Below are 20744 nucleotides of genomic sequence, written 5' to 3' on the forward strand. Positions count from 1 at the left end.
GATAGTAAATTAAATATTTACCACATTTTGGCGCCCGAACAGGGACCCCTCCCCCACCTCACGCGCCGGTTGGTGCATTGCAAGCTCTGTACCCTGCCATCAGCTTGACGGAAACTACGCGTACCGGCAGGATTTCCTGCATCTCCCTCTGGCCCACGGAGGTGACGAAGACTGCGATCAGTACCCAGACGAGGCGGTGAGGAGTGCGGAGGATCCCGACCAGAGCCTAGCCGAAGGAAGCAAGGTCCGAGGTGTCAAGAGGCCCACCAGTTTCCCGAAGTTTTCCGAAGTTTTCCGAAGTTTTCCGAAGTTGAGCCGAGTCCAGTCCAGTCGAGTTTTCCGAGGCCTTCCGATTTCCGTGCTTCCCGGTGAGTACCATTGCTGGGTCGTATCAAGACGGGTTTGGGTACACAAGTCCGGTCTGCACTGTTTTTAGACAGTGTATCTGTGCTGTTTAGCAGTACATCCGTTATTTCAAGTTTCTGCACTGTTTTTAGACAGTGTATCTGTGCTGTTTAGCAGTACATCCGTATAAAGGGGTAGTGATATATGTTTTAAATGTTTTTTTATGTGATTAATGTCGTGGTGTGAGTGTGACTGTTTTTAATGTGCATTATTGTGCGTTCTTGTATAAATAGCTGAATTCAGTATTAAGTAGGTAAGATCGAGCTTTCAGTACTAAGTAGAAACAAGATGCCGTTTTTCAACAAGCTAAAGCAGATAGGAACTAGGAAAGGGATACTGGAGGAAGAAATCCCTATTCCCCCCAGGGACACTCCAGGTAATTTCATGTACCACAAGCATGGCTTAGATGCCATATTGTATCTAGATTTATGGGCCGATTATACAAAACATCTAGACGAGAGACACAGATGGCCAGTTACTGGAACATGGGATGCTGAGTGCATCATGAAGGTAGAAGAAGCACTATGGAAAAAGAAAGCCAGACAATCTCAGAAAGACGCCATAGAGTTTTGGCGTAAGGAATCACATAAGCGTGCTGAAAAAGCACTACGTAGAGAAGACAGACTTAGAGAATCAGATAAAGCTCAAGAAAACGAATTAGTTACTGAAGGGATCCGAGTAAAAACAGAGCAAGTAGACCGTGCACGAAATAACCTCGTAAACGGTATGTATCTCGCGGCCGAGGGTTCGCCTGAGGCCATTTCAGAAATACCGAAAAATCTGCCGCCACCATTAGTGCCAACTAAAGTAAATCACAGGACCACTAAAGACATATTCCTGAATTCCTACCTAGAAGATGTAGCACCCGCTTACACCAATCTGCCTGTCCGCACCCTGCCTAACGACAGGGATGGGGGTGGTAACCCGCCCCAAGATCATATTCCGCCAGTACCACAACAGATTCCTCCACCTCCACCACTTCCCGCAGTTAAAATAGATCTACCGAAACCACGTCTACCTGACGTTACCAAAGGACAAATTCAAGTTCAGATACAGACTCCTCAGAGAGATAATGCCCAAGCTTCCGCTTCAGGAGGTGCGACAGGGGGTTTTCACACCCCACCCTTGACACACAGAGTAAACCTTAGGGATATGCAGAGTCCTCTCACGTTCAAGTCACCCCGTCTTGACATACTCAAAGAAAAACTTTCAGTTTGCAGATATGATCCAGTACCCGGCAAAAACGACAGAATGATGATGGCCTCACTACGGTTAAGATCTGCTGCTGATTTCCTGCTGTTATTTGCAGGGATGAAGGAGCGCCTAGATAGAATATATCAGTTCATTCAGACTGGTAAAGACCCTGACAGTGTTAAGGATGCCATGGAGCGTCAGAAAGTTGACATTCAAGCACAGATACTACGTTTTTTCATAAATTGCCTAATAAGAGAAAGAGATAGGCCTGGGACAGATCAGAGCGAGTTAGATGCACTAAACAAGTGGGGTCAAAATATATCTGAAGGAAAACATGATAAGGGGGCTTGCATAGCCAGTATGTACAAGAAAAGCAGTGATAGAAATGCACGAAAAAGAGAATGAAAGGGCCTCCTCCGAGGAGGAGGAAGAACTCGAAGAATCAGAAAAGACTACAGATACTATAGCGTATGTAGGTAAGGGAACTTACCTTAGGAAAGGTATCCGTCCAGAAAGCAAGAAAGTTTTTCTCTCTACCTTAACTAACCCGAATTCTTCTGAACACCAGTTCCAGGAGACTGATAAAAGACTCCGAGACCGAGTAGGGTACCACATACTGAATTCAATGGATGAACAGGAACTAGCCCGGTCAGCCATATTATGGGCTGAAAATCCGGATAGGTATAATGCTTCATCCCATACAGCACAGACAGTAGCGGTATCTCAGCCACAGCCTCTTGCCGCGACTCAGCAAGTTTCCCAACAAATGTACCAGTATGCCCAATCTGCTTACCCCGATTACCAGCGATACACATGAAACAGCCTAGAGAGGGAATTTGGCTTGCCTCTTATTGAAATTCCTGTAGATCAAGAAGGTCCTTATGTACACAGTCAAGTATTGGGAAAGGATAGAAAGTTTTTAATTGACACAGGGGCAAGCCGCACCACAATTAGCCATGACGAAGTCCCAGGGGCACCCCTCTCAGGCTCACAGAATGTTTCCCTTGGTTTTTCAGGACAGCCCATTATAAATGAAGTATCAGAACCAGTCCCCCTGGCTGTGGGTCCATTATCACGTATTACAGACTTGTTACTTACGAAATCATGTCCAGAAAATCTGTTAGGAATTAAAACATTGAAGGCTCTAGGAGCTATAATTTGCTGTTCCCCGGAGGGGGTTAGACTTTTTCTGCGGGATTTCAAGGGTCATTATGTTTTGCGAGAATTCGATGTCAGATTGAAAAATGTACCAGATCACCTGTGGGCAACAGGCCCAACTGATGTAGGTTGTATGCATATTACACCATACCGTGTTACACTCAAGACATGAGTAGTTCTACCACGAATCAGACAATACAAGTTACCACCCGATGCTGTAGTGGCTTTACTGAAAATCATTGAAGAGCTCATTGCCCAAGGAGTGGTCGTAGAGACCGACTCCAATATCTGTAATTCACCTATCATTCCAATTCTTAAACGTACTGATCCCAATGCACCGCCAGTATATCGGCTGGTGATTGATCTTCGAGAGCTGAATAAATGTATTGTACCACAATACCCTGTGGTCCCCGATATCTCTTCTCTATTGACTGCTATTGATTCAGAGGCAACGTTCTTTACTGTAATTGACCTCAAGAACGCCTTCTTCAGTGTACCTATTGATCCAGAGAGCCAATATCTCTTCGGATTCAGTTTAAATGGACGAAGTTTCAAATTTTCCCGCGCACCTCAAGGATTCACAGAAAGCCCCAGCATCTATAGTCAAGCACTGAAAAGACAACTAGATTGTATTCAAATGCCTGTTAACACTGCTTTACTGCAATACGTCGATGATCTGCTGATCACCGCACGAAGTGAGCCCGAATGTGAACAAGCATCACTGACAGTTTTACATTTTTTGGCCGACAAGGGACACAAGGTGTCTCCTTCGAAGCTACAATTCTGTGGTCAGCAAGTTGTGTACTTGGGTCACTTGCTGTCCAAAGTGGGGAGACAGCTCACTCCCGATCGCATTCAGTTAATTGTAAATATGCCACAACCCCAGACACAAAAGGAAGTGCGGGCCTTCATAGGCCTCACCTCGTACTGCAGACAATGGATTCCTCAATATGCATTTCTAGCTAAACCACTCATCCAGTTAACAACACAGGAGGCAGCGACTTCGATTGTCCTCCCTTGGACTCAGGAACATACACAAGCCTTTGAGGAACTAAAGAAAGCATTATGCCAAGCACCAGTTTTAGCAACACCATGTTACAGCAAGCCGTTTACACTTTTTGTTACAGAACGTGATGGTACAGCATTGTCTGTCCTCACCCAAGATCAAGCAGGTTCATATAAGCCTTGCGCTTATTTTTCAAGTACATTGGATTCAGTAGCCCAGGCACTCCCTGCGTGCTTAAAGTCTGTAGCAGCAACAGCATTAGCAATCAGACAGAGTGATTCAATTGTCCTAGGGCATCAGTTAACAGTACAAGTTCCACATTCTGTGGAGGTTCTTTTAAACAGAACCCAGACTCAACACTTGACTATAGCACGACTGACAGGTTATGAATTGACGCTATTCCAGCCTCACATAGAAATCCGACGTTGCAGCCTTCTGAACCCCGCAACACTGTTACCTACAATTATGACAGATCCAGCCCCGCATGATTGTATAGAAATCATTAATGCAGTTACAAAGCCTCGACGAGACTTAACAGATGTTCCACTGACAAATCCAGACCTGACACTTTATGTGGATGGTTCATGTATGAGAACAAGTACAGGAGAATTAGTGGCCGCCTATGCAGTGACCACTGAAACCGAAGTAAAAGAAACACATCGTATTGACACACTGTCCGCTCAAGCAGCAGAGCTTATTGCTCTGACCCGAGCCTGTATTCTAGCCAGAAACAGAAATGTCAACATATACACTGATTCCCGTTATGCGTTCGGAGTTGTACACGACTTCGGTATGTTATGGCAAGAACGAGGTTTTCTGACCTCTCATGGTGCCAAGATCCAACATGGTCCCCTCATTCAAGCACTGTTAGAAGCAATACATCTGCCTTCAGGCATATCCGTCATGAAGTGTAAAGCACATACTAAAGTTACAGATTCTGTTTCCCAGGGTAACGACCTGGCGGACCAGACAGCAAAACATACAGCACTGACTCACACTCAGACAACTGACATGACAAAGACAATAGGACCGACAAATTGTATGACAGTCAGGGATCCCACACTAGATGTAATAGATATTCAGGCACATGCTACTCCAGATGAAATAAAGAAATGGACTGAACTAGGAGGGATTCAAACAGAACAAGGTTGGATGACGAAGGGAAAATCTACATGGTTTCTCCCTGACTCTATGGTTCAAGTCATGGTTAATACAGCACATAGTCCAGCACACCTAGGAGAAAAAGCAATGCTAGACAGTTTACAAAATCTTTGGAGCAATAAACACTTACGAGCAGCAGCAAAACAGAAAGTGCGTACTTGCATGATCTGTTGTCAGTTCAATCCAGGTAAAAGCGTCCCTGTAGAGCAAGGTGGATTTCATCCTCCCGATCACCCTTTTGAAGTCCTCCAGATGGATTATATCCAGATGGACCGTTGTCGAGGATTCAAATATGTCCTCGTAATTGTTTGTGCACTGTCCCGTTGGACCGAAGCATACCCAGTCCCAGATTATACTGCCCCGACCACTGCCAGGCAGTTGGTTCGTGAATTTTTCCCACGGTACGGCTTGCCTCGTGTCGTGTACTCAGATAACGGTCAGCCATTCTCATCTGAATTAATGAAGCAGGTTTCCCTATTGCTAGGATACCAGTGGAGATTCCATTGTGTCCGACATCCCGAAGCCGCAGGCCTTGTAGAGAGGCATAACCAGACATTAAAGACACGCCTTGCAAAAATATGTAAAGAGAAAGGGGTCGACTGGATAGTCGCCCTGCCCGTGGCACTGTTCTACATGAGGATGGTTGCCCATTCGAGATCAGGACTATCCCCGTACGAAGTGGTCTTTGGTAGACCACCGAATATGTGGGGGACGCCCATTCCGAAAAAGATCACTGATGTTGATAGTAATATGTTGACAGATTATCTTGCCTCCTTGATGTCTGCACTCCAATCATGTCGTTCACAGGTTGCCGCAGCTTTCCCCGACAACACTGATGTAAAGCCGCATGATGTCCGTCCTGGTGATACAGTTTTAGTACGGAACTTCGACAGAAAGAGCCCGCTGGAGCCCCGCTGGAAGGAGCCAAAGACCGTCCTTCTTACAACGAGGACCGCAGTGAAACTGGAAGGCAGAAAGGGGTGGGTCCACACGAGCCATATCAAAAAATACAATGAACTGAAACCAGATCCAGGCTCGTCCACCCCCACCAAAGACTGTATCAAAACTAGTGACTTTAAAACTTCCGAACGAGAGAAAACTCCCCAAGAGGAGTACAAACTTAAGCTCCGATCTAGCAAGTCAGACAGTTTAATTGTTTAAGTCCTCCCCTAGGTGAATCGGTTAAATAGTTTCTGACATGTATCCCCTAGATCGAGATAGAGAGAGAGAAAGACAATTAAAGAAACGTACATATTGTAAATCACTACGTAGTCACTGTATGGTGACATTATTAATTATGTTTTTTCTAAGTGTTCTGATAATCATTGCGAGCATATTGCTCCCCATCTATTACCCTATTTTCAAGCGTGAACAATCTGCTTATAATGTTTCTGCTGAACATTCTTTTAGTAAGCTACCTCCACATGAACTTTCTTACAGACTTGCGCTGCGCAACAACACATTCATTAGTATGTTACATCATTCCCATCAGACTAACAATGCTACAAATTGCTGGATATGTGGCCGACTCCCTCCCTACCAGAAATACAAGGGAGCTCTGCCCCTCTTTCCGTACCCGTTCACTCACAATGGCTCCTGTGGTGCCTGGTTTAGAATAATAAATTCCGTAGATCCTGATATTGCTGTTTTCAAAGGGAGCTGGGTTTGGGGAAACTTGAACTTAGTTCTGTTAATGCCTGTTATCCTGACAAGAAGGGACTCCCCATTAGAATAGGAACTGATCTAGAAAACGAAGTTTATGGACTAGGTAATTACACAATTAACCTTATGATCCTTACAGTTGAATCCGAACCTGCTCCAGTCCTGCCCGCTATGTCAGTACTACCAGTCACTGGTGAATTATGTGTCAGCAAGAAAGGTTCAGTACACTTAGGCCATAGTAAATGTACCATTGTGGTCGAATTCAGTGATCAAGGCAAGTCTTCTTTTAGAGCTACCCGTCATTCTTATTTTGTTTGTGGTCATACCGCATACATACGCTTACCTCCAGATTGGGATGGTACCTGTTACATTGCATTCCTTCTGCCACCTGTTTTTCTAGCTCCTCCTGACTATCACAGAAATACAAATCTAGCAAAGAACAGACTCAGAAGAGATATCTCACTTGTCGACTATACAGAAACAGCATGGGAACAATACACCGATTTTAATAAAGGATTCTTTTTCTTTTTAGGTCCCGTCCAAAATAGTAAACTGATACGCAGATTAACTAGAACCCTTGAAGCAGTAGTGAATGAAACTGCCTCCGCCTTAGGTAACTTAACAGAAGAGCAGTCCGCCATGCGGGTTGTTGTTCTTCAGAATCGTCTTGTTATTGACGTCATCTTGGCAGATAGAGGTGGAGCCTGTAAGGTCATCGGGTCAAGTTGCTGTATTTTCATTCCCCAAAACGCACCATCTGTATATCAAGCTATTACACGTCTTCATAAAATTGCAAATCTGATACATCAGAATCCAGGCACCTGGACTTGGTCCGGTTGGTTCTGGACAACGTTAACCGCTTGGGGATGGAAGATCCTATCCTTCCTAGGCATTGGCCTAGTCCTAGTATTCAGTTGCTGCCTGTGCCTACAGTGTGGGCCAGCGATTTGTGGACTGTGTGCCACATCATGCATTAAACATTCCAGTTTACTCTCAAAACGTGAAAGAAAGAAAGAAGAGCAAATGATGTTACAAGAACAAACTGATCGATTCATGAGGATCGATATATCATGAAGGGTCCGTAGGGAACAAGGAGGGAATGAGGAAATATAAAATTTATGGTCAAGATTGTGTTCCCTAGCGTGTACCCCACCGACTCCATGTACCAGCTTAAAGTGCATGTAACTTCCCTCCTGTGCCAGCTACGAAGACGCAAATACATTTGCGTCCAACGTTAACATGTCCTCTTTCAGACCCACCCTGAATGGGTTGAATAGTCCGTTCCTAAGTATGCTATGCCAACGTCTTTTTGTAGTGTACCTTACGCGTTTTTCAGCTCTGGCAAAGTAGGCCCTGAATTTCTGCCATCGAGCCATTTTTCTGGCTTCTGACTCTGAAAACCTCAGCCCAGACTGCCTCTGTACCCGTGAACTCTGACTTACTTCTAGCGCGGCCTACCGTGCTCAGCTCAGCCTGCTGCCTGCCAAGACTGACTATAACCTTCGAGTTATCTGTTCCGCTCCTCGAAAATACATTCCTGCCTGCTAGCTTCAGTAAACATCTCCCTCATCTGTAGAGCAAAGGGCCAACCTGTCTCCGTGCAAGTAATTCATAGCCTCTGTTACCATGCTTCCATGGAAGGCCCATGCCCCCACGCTTCTCATGCAGACACTCAGGCGCTTATACACGCACTCACAGTCAGTATAGAATAGCTTCTGCCCCAGAGACCTTTCCCTCCAGATAGTATGGTTCCCAAACATCAGATATCAGATATGATAGAAGTACAAGTTGATCTGACATGCCAGACTTCTGTCTCTTTCCGTCAGTGTAAATGTCAAGTTTCCTGCACCCTCCAGTTTCACGTAAATCACACGTCATGCAGCTGCGCGCGCATCCAAGTTTCCGATTTCTGCTGACATTGCAACATTTCTGTTAGTGCCACCCCTTCTGTGACACCTATCTGGTGACGTTTCTAGCACACACCTCTAGTTCACGCCTTCTGATTACGTATTGCTAACACGTGGATACTGTTATCTTGTCTTCTCTCAGCTGTTACGCCTACCACATGCTTTTCTATGACAATGAATTAAGTATATAAGCTATGTACTGTCAATAAAATGTGGTGCGCACTCTTCTATCCCTTCCTGAACCCTGTGTGGTTGCGGGAACATGATAGCTAAGTTATGACCATTCCTTTTTAAGGAATAAAACCCCTAAGAACTCTAACACCACGGACTCTGCCTCCTTCTTTCCGATTGAGTTATTATTGATTAAGTACTTACCTGCATAGAAATTATGATAGTAAATTAAATATTTACCACATTTTGGCGCCCGAACAGGGACCCCTCCCACACCTCACGCGCCGGTTGGTGCATTGCAAGCTCTGTACCCTGCCATCAGCTTGACGGAAACTACGCGTACCGGCAGGATTTCCTGCATCTCCCTCTGGCCCACGGAGGTGACGAAGACTGCGATCAGTACCCAGACGAGGCGGTGAGGAGTGCGGAGGATCCCGACCAGAGCCTAGCCGAAGGAAGCAAGGTCCGAGGTGTCAAGAGGCCCACCAGTTTCCCGAAGTTTTCCGAAGTTTTCCGAAGTTTTCCGAAGTTGAGCCGAGTCCAGTCCAGTCGAGTTTTCCGAGGCCTTCCGATTTCCGTGCTTCCCGGTGAGTACCATTGCTGGGTCGTATCAAGACGGGTTTGGGTACACAAGTCCGGTCTGCACTGTTTTTAGACAGTGTATCTGTGCTGTTTAGCAGTACATCCGTTATTTCAAGTTTCTGCACTGTTTTTAGACAGTGTATCTGTGCTGTTTAGCAGTACATCCGTATAAAGGGGTAGTGATATATGTTTTAAATGTTTTTTTATGTGATTAATGTTGTGGTGTGAGTGTGACTGTTTTTAATGTGCATTATTGTGCGTTCTTGTATAAATAGCTGAATTCATTATTAAGTAGGTAAGATCGAGCTTTCAGTACTAAGTAGAAACAAGATGCCGTTTTTCAACAAGCTAAAGCAGATAGGAACTAGGAAAGGGATACTGGAGGAAGAAATCCCTATTCCCCCCAGGGACACTCCAGGTAATTTCATGTACCACAAGCATGGCTTAGATGCCATATTGTATCTAGATTTATGGGCCGATTATACAAAACATCTAGACGAGAGACACAGATGGCCAGTTACTGGAACATGGGATGCTGAGTGCATCATGAAGGTAGAAGAAGCACTATGGAAAAAGAAAGCCAGACAATCTCAGAAAGACGCCATAGAGTTTTGGCGTAAGGAATCACATAAGCGTGCTGAAAAAGCACTACGTAGAGAAGACAGACTTAGAGAATCAGATAAAGCTCAAGAAAACGAATTAGTTACTGAAGGGATCCGAGTAAAAACAGAGCAAGTAGACCGTGCACGAAATAACCTCGTAAACGGTATGTATCTCGCGGCCGAGGGTTCGCCTGAGGCCATTTCAGAAATACCGAAAAATCTGCCGCCACCATTAGTGCCAACTAAAGTAAATCACAGGACCACTAAAGACATATTCCTGAATTCCTACCTAGAAGATGTAGCACCCGCTTACACCAATCTGCCTGTCCGCACCCTGCCTAACGACAGGGATGGGGGTGGTAACCCGCCCCAAGATCATATTCCGCCAGTACCACAACAGATTCCTCCACCTCCACCACTTCCCGCAGTTAAAATAGATCTACCGAAACCACGTCTACCTGACGTTACCAAAGGACAAATTCAAGTTCAGATACAGACTCCTCAGAGAGATAATGCCCAAGCTTCCGCTTCAGGAGGTGCGACAGGGGGTTTTCACACCCCACCCTTGACACACAGAGTAAACCTTAGGGATATGCAGAGTCCTCTCACGTTCAAGTCACCCCGTCTTGACATACTCAAAGAAAAACTTTCAGTTTGCAGATATGATCCAGTACCCGGCAAAAACGACAGAATGATGATGGCCTCACTACGGTTAAGATCTGCTGCTGATTTCCTGCTGTTATTTGCAGGGATGAAGGAGCGCCTAGATAGAATATATCAGTTCATTCAGACTGGTAAAGACCCTGACAGTGTTAAGGATGCCATGGAGCGTCAGAAAGTTGACATTCAAGCACAGATACTACGTTTTTTCATAAATTGCCTAATAAGAGAAAGAGATAGGCCTGGGACAGATCAGAGCGAGTTAGATGCACTAAACAAGTGGGGTCAAAATATATCTGAAGGAAAACATGATAAGGGGGCTTGCATAGCCAGTATGTACAAGAAAAGCAGTGATAGAAATGCACGAAAAAGAGAATGAAAGGGCCTCCTCCGAGGAGGAGGAAGAACTCGAAGAATCAGAAAAGACTACAGATACTATAGCGTATGTAGGTAAGGGAACTTACCTTAGGAAAGGTATCCGTCCAGAAAGCAAGAAAGTTTTTCTCTCTACCTTAACTAACCCGAATTCTTCTGAACACCAGTTCCAGGAGACTGATAAAAGACTCCGAGACCGAGTAGGGTACCACATACTGAATTCAATGGATGAACAGGAACTAGCCCGGTCAGCCATATTATGGGCTGAAAATCCGGATAGGTATAATGCTTCATCCCATACAGCACAGACAGTAGCGGTATCTCAGCCACAGCCTCTTGCCGCGACTCAGCAAGTTTCCCAACAAATGTACCAGTATGCCCAATCTGCTTACCCCGATTACCAGCGATACACATGAAACAGCCTAGAGAGGGAATTTGGCTTGCCTCTTATTGAAATTCCTGTAGATCAAGAAGGTCCTTATGTACACAGTCAAGTATTGGGAAAGGATAGAAAGTTTTTAATTGACACAGGGGCAAGCCGCACCACAATTAGCCATGACGAAGTCCCAGGGGCACCCCTCTCAGGCTCACAGAATGTTTCCCTTGGTTTTTCAGGACAGCCCATTATAAATGAAGTATCAGAACCAGTCCCCCTGGCTGTGGGTCCATTATCACGTATTACAGACTTGTTACTTACGAAATCATGTCCAGAAAATCTGTTAGGAATTAAAACATTGAAGGCTCTAGGAGCTATAATTTGCTGTTCCCCGGAGGGGGTTAGACTTTTTCTGCGGGATTTCAAGGGTCATTATGTTTTGCGAGAATTCGATGTCAGATTGAAAAATGTACCAGATCACCTGTGGGCAACAGGCCCAACTGATGTAGGTTGTATGCATATTACACCATACCGTGTTACACTCAAGACAGGAGTAGTTCTACCACGAATCAGACAATACAAGTTACCACCCGATGCTGTAGTGGCTTTACTGAAAATCATTGAAGAGCTCATTGCCCAAGGAGTGGTCGTAGAGACCGACTCCAATATCTGTAATTCACCTATCATTCCAATTCTTAAACGTACTGATCCCAATGCACCGCCAGTATATCGGCTGGTGATTGATCTTCGAGAGCTGAATAAATGTATTGTACCACAATACCCTGTGGTCCCCGATATCTCTTCTCTATTGACTGCTATTGATTCAGAGGCAACGTTCTTTACTGTAATTGACCTCAAGAACGCCTTCTTCAGTGTACCTATTGATCCAGAGAGCCAATATCTCTTCGGATTCAGTTTAAATGGACGAAGTTTCAAATTTTCCCGCGCACCTCAAGGATTCACAGAAAGCCCCAGCATCTATAGTCAAGCACTGAAAAGACAACTAGATTGTATTCAAATGCCTGTTAACACTGCTTTACTGCAATACGTCGATGATCTGCTGATCACCGCACGAAGTGAGCCCGAATGTGAACAAGCATCACTGACAGTTTTACATTTTTTGGCCGACAAGGGACACAAGGTGTCTCCTTCGAAGCTACAATTCTGTGGTCAGCAAGTTGTGTACTTGGGTCACTTGCTGTCCAAAGTGGGGAGACAGCTCACTCCCGATCGCATTCAGTTAATTGTAAATATGCCACAACCCCAGACACAAAAGGAAGTGCGGGCCTTCATAGGCCTCACCTCGTACTGCAGACAATGGATTCCTCAATATGCATTTCTAGCTAAACCACTCATCCAGTTAACAACACAGGAGGCAGCGACTTCGATTGTCCTCCCTTGGACTCAGGAACATACACAAGCCTTTGAGGAACTAAAGAAAGCATTATGCCAAGCACCAGTTTTAGCAACACCATGTTACAGCAAGCCGTTTACACTTTTTGTTACAGAACGTGATGGTACAGCATTGTCTGTCCTCACCCAAGATCAAGCAGGTTCATATAAGCCTTGCGCTTATTTTTCAAGTACATTGGATTCAGTAGCCCAGGCACTCCCTGCGTGCTTAAAGTCTGTAGCAGCAACAGCATTAGCAATCAGACAGAGTGATTCAATTGTCCTAGGGCATCAGTTAACAGTACAAGTTCCACATTCTGTGGAGGTTCTTTTAAACAGAACCCAGACTCAACACTTGACTATAGCACGACTGACAGGTTATGAATTGACGCTATTCCAGCCTCACATAGAAATCCGACGTTGCAGCCTTCTGAACCCCGCAACACTGTTACCTACAATTATGACAGATCCAGCCCCGCATGATTGTATAGAAATCATTAATGCAGTTACAAAGCCTCGACGAGACTTAACAGATGTTCCACTGACAAATCCAGACCTGACACTTTATGTGGATGGTTCATGTATGAGAACAAGTACAGGAGAATTAGTGGCCGCCTATGCAGTGACCACTGAAACCGAAGTAAAAGAAACACATCGTATTGACACACTGTCCGCTCAAGCAGCAGAGCTTATTGCTCTGACCCGAGCCTGTATTCTAGCCAGAAACAGAAATGTCAACATATACACTGATTCCCGTTATGCGTTCGGAGTTGTACACGACTTCGGTATGTTATGGCAAGAACGAGGTTTTCTGACCTCTCATGGTGCCAAGATCCAACATGGTCCCCTCATTCAAGCACTGTTAGAAGCAATACATCTGCCTTCAGGCATATCCGTCATGAAGTGTAAAGCACATACTAAAGTTACAGATTCTGTTTCCCAGGGTAACGACCTGGCGGACCAGACAGCAAAACATACAGCACTGACTCACACTCAGACAACTGACATGACAAAGACAATAGGACCGACAAATTGTATGACAGTCAGGGATCCCACACTAGATGTAATAGATATTCAGGCACATGCTACTCCAGATGAAATAAAGAAATGGACTGAACTAGGAGGGATTCAAACAGAACAAGGTTGGATGACGAAGGGAAAATCTACATGGTTTCTCCCTGACTCTATGGTTCAAGTCACGGTTAATACAGCACATAGTCCAGCACACCTAGGAGAAAAAGCAATGCTAGACAGTTTACAAAATCTTTGGAGCAATAAACACTTACGAGCAGCAGCAAAACAGAAAGTGCGTACTTGCATGATCTGTTGTCAGTTCAATCCAGGTAAAAGCGTCCCTGTAGAGCAAGGTGGATTTCATCCTCCCGATCACCCTTTTGAAGTCCTCCAGATGGATTATATCCAGATGGACCGTTGTCGAGGATTCAAATATGTCCTCGTAATTGTTTGTGCACTGTCCCGTTGGACCGAAGCATACCCAGTCCCAGATTATACTGCCCCGACCACTGCCAGGCAGTTGGTTCGTGAATTTTTCCCACGGTACGGCTTGCCTCGTGTCGTGTACTCAGATAACGGTCAGCCATTCTCATCTGAATTAATGAAGCAGGTTTCCCTATTGCTAGGATACCAGTGGAGATTCCATTGTGTCCGACATCCCGAAGCCGCAGGCCTTGTAGAGAGGCATAACCAGACATTAAAGACACGCCTTGCAAAAATATGTAAAGAGAAAGGGGTCGACTGGATAGTCGCCCTGCCCGTGGCACTGTTCTACATGAGGATGGTTGCCCATTCGAGATCAGGACTATCCCCGTACGAAGTGGTCTTTGGTAGACCACCGAATATGTGGGGGACGCCCATTCCGAAAAAGATCACTGATGTTGATAGTAATATGTTGACAGATTATCTTGCCTCCTTGATGTCTGCACTCCAATCATGTCGTTCACAGGTTGCCGCAGCTTTCCCCGACAACACTGATGTAAAGCCGCATGATGTCCGTCCTGGTGATACAGTTTTAGTACGGAACTTCGACAGAAAGAGCCCGCTGGAGCCCCGCTGGAAGGAGCCAAAGACCGTCCTTCTTACAACGAGGACCGCAGTGAAACTGGAAGGCAGAAAGGGGTGGGTCCACACGAGCCATATCAAAAAATACAATGAACTGAAACCAGATCCAGGCTCGTCCACCCCCACCAAAGACTGTATCAAAACTAGTGACTTTAAAACTTCCGAACGAGAGAAAACTCCCCAAGAGGAGTACAAACTTAAGCTCCGATCTAGCAAGTCAGACAGTTTAATTGTTTAAGTCCTCCCCTAGGTGAATCGGTTAAATAGTTTCTGACATGTATCCCCTAGATCGAGATAGAGAGAGAGAAAGACAATTAAAGAAACGTACATATTGTAAATCACTACGTAGTCACTGTATGGTGACATTATTAATTATGTTTTTTCTAAGTGTTCTGATAATCATTGCGAGCATATTGCTCCCCATCTATTACCCTATTTTCAAGCGTGAACAATCTGCTTATAATGTTTCTGCTGAACATTCTTTTAGTAAGCTACCTCCACATGAACTTTCTTACAGACTTGCGCTGCGCAACAACACATTCATTAGTATGTTACATCATTCCCATCAGACTAACAATGCTACAAATTGCTGGATATGTGGCCGACTCCCTCCCTACCAGAAATACAAGGGAGCTCTGCCCCTCTTTCCGTACCCGTTCACTCACAATGGCTCCTGTGGTGCCTGGTTTAGAATAATAAATTCCGTAGATCCTGATATTGCTGTTTTCAAAGGGAGCTGGGTTTGGGGAAACTTGAACTTAGTTCTGTTAATGCCTGTTATCCTGACAAGAAGGGACTCCCCATTAGAATAGGAACTGATCTAGAAAACGAAGTTTATGGACTAGGTAATTACACAATTAACCTTATGATCCTTACAGTTGAATCCGAACCTGCTCCAGTCCTGCCCGCTATGTCAGTACTACCAGTCACTGGTGAATTATGTGTCAGCAAGAAAGGTTCAGTACACTTAGGCCATAGTAAATGTACCATTGTGGTCGAATTCAGTGATCAAGGCAAGTCTTCTTTTAGAGCTACCCGTCATTCTTATTTTGTTTGTGGTCATACCGCATACATACGCTTACCTCCAGATTGGGATGGTACCTGTTACATTGCATTCCTTCTGCCACCTGTTTTTCTAGCTCCTCCTGACTATCACAGAAATACAAATCTAGCAAAGAACAGACTCAGAAGAGATATCTCACTTGTCGACTATACAGAAACAGCATGGGAACAATACACCGATTTTAATAAAGGATTCTTTTTCTTTTTAGGTCCCGTCCAAAATAGTAAACTGATACGCAGATTAACTAGAACCCTTGAAGCAGTAGTGAATGAAACTGCCTCCGCCTTAGGTAACTTAACAGAAGAGCAGTCCGCCATGCGGGTTGTTGTTCTTCAGAATCGTCTTGTTATTGACGTCATCTTGGCAGATAGAGGTGGAGCCTGTAAGGTCATCGGGTCAAGTTGCTGTATTTTCATTCCCCAAAACGCACCATCTGTATATCAAGCTATTACACGTCTTCATAAAATTGCAAATCTGATACATCAGAATCCAGGCACCTGGACTTGGTCCGGTTGGTTCTGGACAACGTTAACCGCTTGGGGATGGAAGATCCTATCCTTCCTAGGCATTGGCCTAGTCCTAGTATTCAGTTGCTGCCTGTGCCTACAGTGTGGGCCAGCGATTTGTGGACTGTGTGCCACATCATGCATTAAACATTCCAGTTTACTCTCAAAACGTGAAAGAAAGAAAGAAGAGCAAATGATGTTACAAGAACAAACTGATCGATTCATGAGGATCGATATATCATGAAGGGTCCGTAGGGAACAAGGAGGGAATGAGGAAATATAAAATTTATGGTCAAGATTGTGTTCCCTAGCGTGTACCCCACCGACTCCATGTACCAGCTTAAAGTGCATGTAACTTCCCTCCTGTGCCAGCTACGAAGACGCAAATACATTTGCGTCCAACGTTAACATGTCCTCTTTCAGACCCACCCTGAATGGGTTGAATAGTCCGTTCCTAAGTATGCTATGCCAACGTCTTTTTGTAGTGTACCTTACGCGTTTTTCAGCTCTGGCAAAGTAGGCCCTGAATTTCTGCCATCGAGCCATTTTTCTGGCTTCTGACTCTGAAAACCTCAGCCCAGACTGCCTCTGTACCCGTGAACTCTGACTTACTTCTAGCGCGGCCCACCGTGCTCAGCTCAGCCTGCTGCCTGCCAAGACTGACTATAACCTTCGAGTTATCTGTTCCGCTCCTCGAAAATACATTCCTGCCTGCTAGCTTCAGTAAACATCTCCCTCATCTGTAGAGCAAAGGGCCAACCTGTCTCCGTGCAAGTAATTCATAGCCTCTGTTACCATGCTTCCATGGAAGGCCCATGCCCCCACGCTTCTCATGCAGACACTCAGGCGCTTATACACGCACTCACAGTCAGTATAGAATAGCTTCTGCCCCAGAGACCTTTCCCTCCAGATAGTATGGTTCCCAAACATCAGATATCAGATATGATAGAAGTACAAGTTGATCTGACATGCCAGACTTCTGTCTCTTTCCGTCAGTGTAAATGTCAAGTTTCCTGCACCCTCCAGTTTCACGTAAATCACACGTCATGCAGCTGCGCGCGCATCCAAGTTTCCGATTTCTGCTGACATTGCAACATTTCTGTTAGTGCCACCCCTTCTGTGACACCTATCTGGTGACGTTTCTAGCACACACCTCTAGTTCACGCCTTCTGATTACGTATTGCTAACACGTGGATACTGTTATCTTGTCTTCTCTCAGCTGTTACGCCTACCACATGCTTTTCTATGACAATGAATTAAGTATATAAGCTATGTACTGTCAATAAAATGTGGTGCGCACTCTTCTATCCCTTCCTGAACCCTGTGTGGTTGCGGGAACATGATAGCTAAGTTATGACCATTCCTTTTTAAGGAATAAAACCCCTAAGAACTCTAACACCACGGACTCTGCCTCCTTCTTTCCGATTGAGTTATTATTGATTAAGTACTTACCTGCATAGAAATTATGATAGTAAATTAAATATTTACCACATTTTGGCGCCCGAACAGGGACCCCTCCCACACCTCACGCGCCGGTTGGTGCATTGCAAGCTCTGTACCCTGCCATCAGCTTGACGGAAACTACGCGTACCGGCAGGATTTCCTGCATCTCCCTCTGGCCCACGGAGGTGACGAAGACTGCGATCAGTACCCAGACGAGGCGGTGAGGAGTGCGGAGGATCCCGACCAGAGCCTAGCCGAAGGAAGCAAGGTCCGAGGTGTCAAGAGGCCCACCAGTTTCCCGAAGTTTTCCGAAGTTTTCCGAAGTTTTCCGAAGTTGAGCCGAGTCCAGTCCAGTCGAGTTTTCCGAGGCCTTCCGATTTCCGTGCTTCCCGGTGAGTACCATTGCTGGGTCGTATCAAGACGGGTTTGGGTACACAAGTCCGGTCTGCACTGTTTTTAGACAGTGTATCTGTGCTGTTTAGCAGTACATCCGTTATTTCAAGTTTCTGCACTGTTTTTAGACAGTGTATCTGTGCTGTTTAGCAGTACATCCGTATAAAGGGGTAGTGATATATGTTTTAAATGTTTTTTTATGTGATTAATGTTGTGGTGTGAGTGTGACTGTTTTTAATGTGCATTATTGTGCGTTCTTGTATAAATAGCTGAATTCATTATTAAGTAGGTAAGATCGAGCTTTCAGTACTAAGTAGAAACAAGATGCCGTTTTTCAACAAGCTAAAGCAGATAGGAACTAGGAAAGGGATACTGGAGGAAGAAATCCCTATTCCCCCCAGGGACACTCCAGGTAATTTCATGTACCACAAGCATGGCTTAGATGCCATATTGTATCTAGATTTATGGGCCGATTATACAAAACATCTAGACGAGAGACACAGATGGCCAGTTACTGGAACATGGGATGCTGAGTGCATCATGAAGGTAGAAGAAGCACTATGGAAAAAGAAAGCCAGACAATCTCAGAAAGACGCCATAGAGTTTTGGCGTAAGGAATCACATAAGCGTGCTGAAAAAGCACTACGTAGAGAAGACAGACTTAGAGAATCAGATAAAGCTCAAGAAAACGAATTAGTTACTGAAGGGATCCGAGTAAAAACAGAGCAAGTAGACCGTGCACGAAATAACCTCGTAAACGGTATGTATCTCGCGGCCGAGGGTTCGCCTGAGGCCATTTCAGAAATACCGAAAAATCTGCCGCCACCATTAGTGCCAACTAAAGTAAATCACAGGACCACTAAAGACATATTCCTGAATTCCTACCTAGAAGATGTAGCACCCGCTTACACCAATCTGCCTGTCCGCACCCTGCCTAACGACAGGGATGGGGGTGGTAACCCGCCCCAAGATCATATTCCGCCAGTACCACAACAGATTCCTCCACCTCCACCACTTCCCGCAGTTAAAATAGATCTACCGAAACCACGTCTACCTGACGTTACCAAAGGACAAATTCAAGTTCAGATACAGACTCCTCAGAGAGATAATGCCCAAGCCTCCGCTTCAGGAGGTGCGACAGGGGGTTTTCACACCCCACCATTGACACACAGAGTAAACCTTAGGGATATGCAGAGTCCTCTCACGTTCAAGTCACCCCGTCTTGACATACTCAAAGAAAAACTTTCAGTTTGCAGATATGATCCAGTACCCGGCAAAAACGACAGAATGATGATGGCCTCACTACGGTTAAGATCTGCTGCTGATTTCCTGCTGTTATTTGCAGGGATGAAGGAGCGCCTAGATAGAATATATCAGTTCATTCAGACTGGTAAAGACCCTGACAGTGTTAAGGATGCCATGGAGCGTCAGAAAGTTGACATTCAAGCACAGATACTACGTTTTTTCATAAATTGCCTAATAAGAGAAAGAGATAGGCCTGGGACAGATCAGAGCGAGTTAGATGCACTAAACAAGTGGGGTCAAAATATATCTGAAGGAAAACATGATAAGGGGGCTTGCATAGCCAGTATGTACAAGAAAAGCAGTGATAGAAATGCACGAAAAAGAGAATGAAAGGGCCTCCTCCGAGGAAGAGGAAGAACTCGAAGAATCAGAAAAGACTACAGATACTATAGCGTATGTAGGTAAGGGAACTTACCTTAGGAAAGGTATCCGTCCAGAAAGCAAGAAAGTTTTTCTCTCTACCTTAACTAACCCGAATTCTTCTGAACACCAGTTCCAGGAGACTGATAAAAGACTCCGAGACCGAGTAGGGTACCACATACTGAATTCAATGGATGAACAGGAACTAGCCCGGTCAGCCATATTATGGGCTGAAAATCCGGATAGGTATAATGCTTCATCCCATACAGCACAGACAGTAGCGGTATCTCAGCCACAGCCTCTTGCCGCGACTCAGCAAGTTTCCCAACAAATGTACCAGTATGCCCAATCTGCTTACCCCGATTACCAGCGATACACATGAAACAGCCTAGAGAGGGAATTTGGCTTGCCTCTTATTGAAATTCCTGTAGATCAAGAAGGTCCTTATGTACACAGTCAAGTATTGGGAAAGGATAGAAAGTTTTTAATTGACACAGGGGCAAGCCGCACCACAATTAGCCATGACAAAGTCCCAGGGGCACCCCTCTCAGGCTCACAGAATGTTTCCCTTGGTTTTTCAGGACAGCCCATTATAAATGAAGTATCAGAACCAGTCCCCCTGGCTGTGGGTCCATTATCACGTATTACAGACTTGTTACTTACGAAATCATGTCCAGAAAATCTGTTAGGAATTAAAACATTGAAGGCTCTAGGAGCTATAATTTGCTGTTCCCCGGAGGGGGTTAGACTTTTTCTGCGGGATTTCAAGGGTCATTATGTTTTGCGAGAATTCGATGTCAGATTGAAAAATGTACCAGATCACCTGTGGGCAACAGGCCCAACTGATGTAGGTTGTATGCATATTACACCATACCGTGTTACACTCAAGACAGGAGTAGTTCTACCACGAATCAGACAATACAAGTTACCACCCGATGCTGTAG

This window comes from Lissotriton vulgaris, chromosome 3_1, assembly GCF_964263255.1.
Source record: "Lissotriton vulgaris chromosome 3_1, aLisVul1.2, whole genome shotgun sequence".
Lineage (NCBI taxonomy): Eukaryota > Metazoa > Chordata > Amphibia > Caudata > Salamandridae > Lissotriton > Lissotriton vulgaris.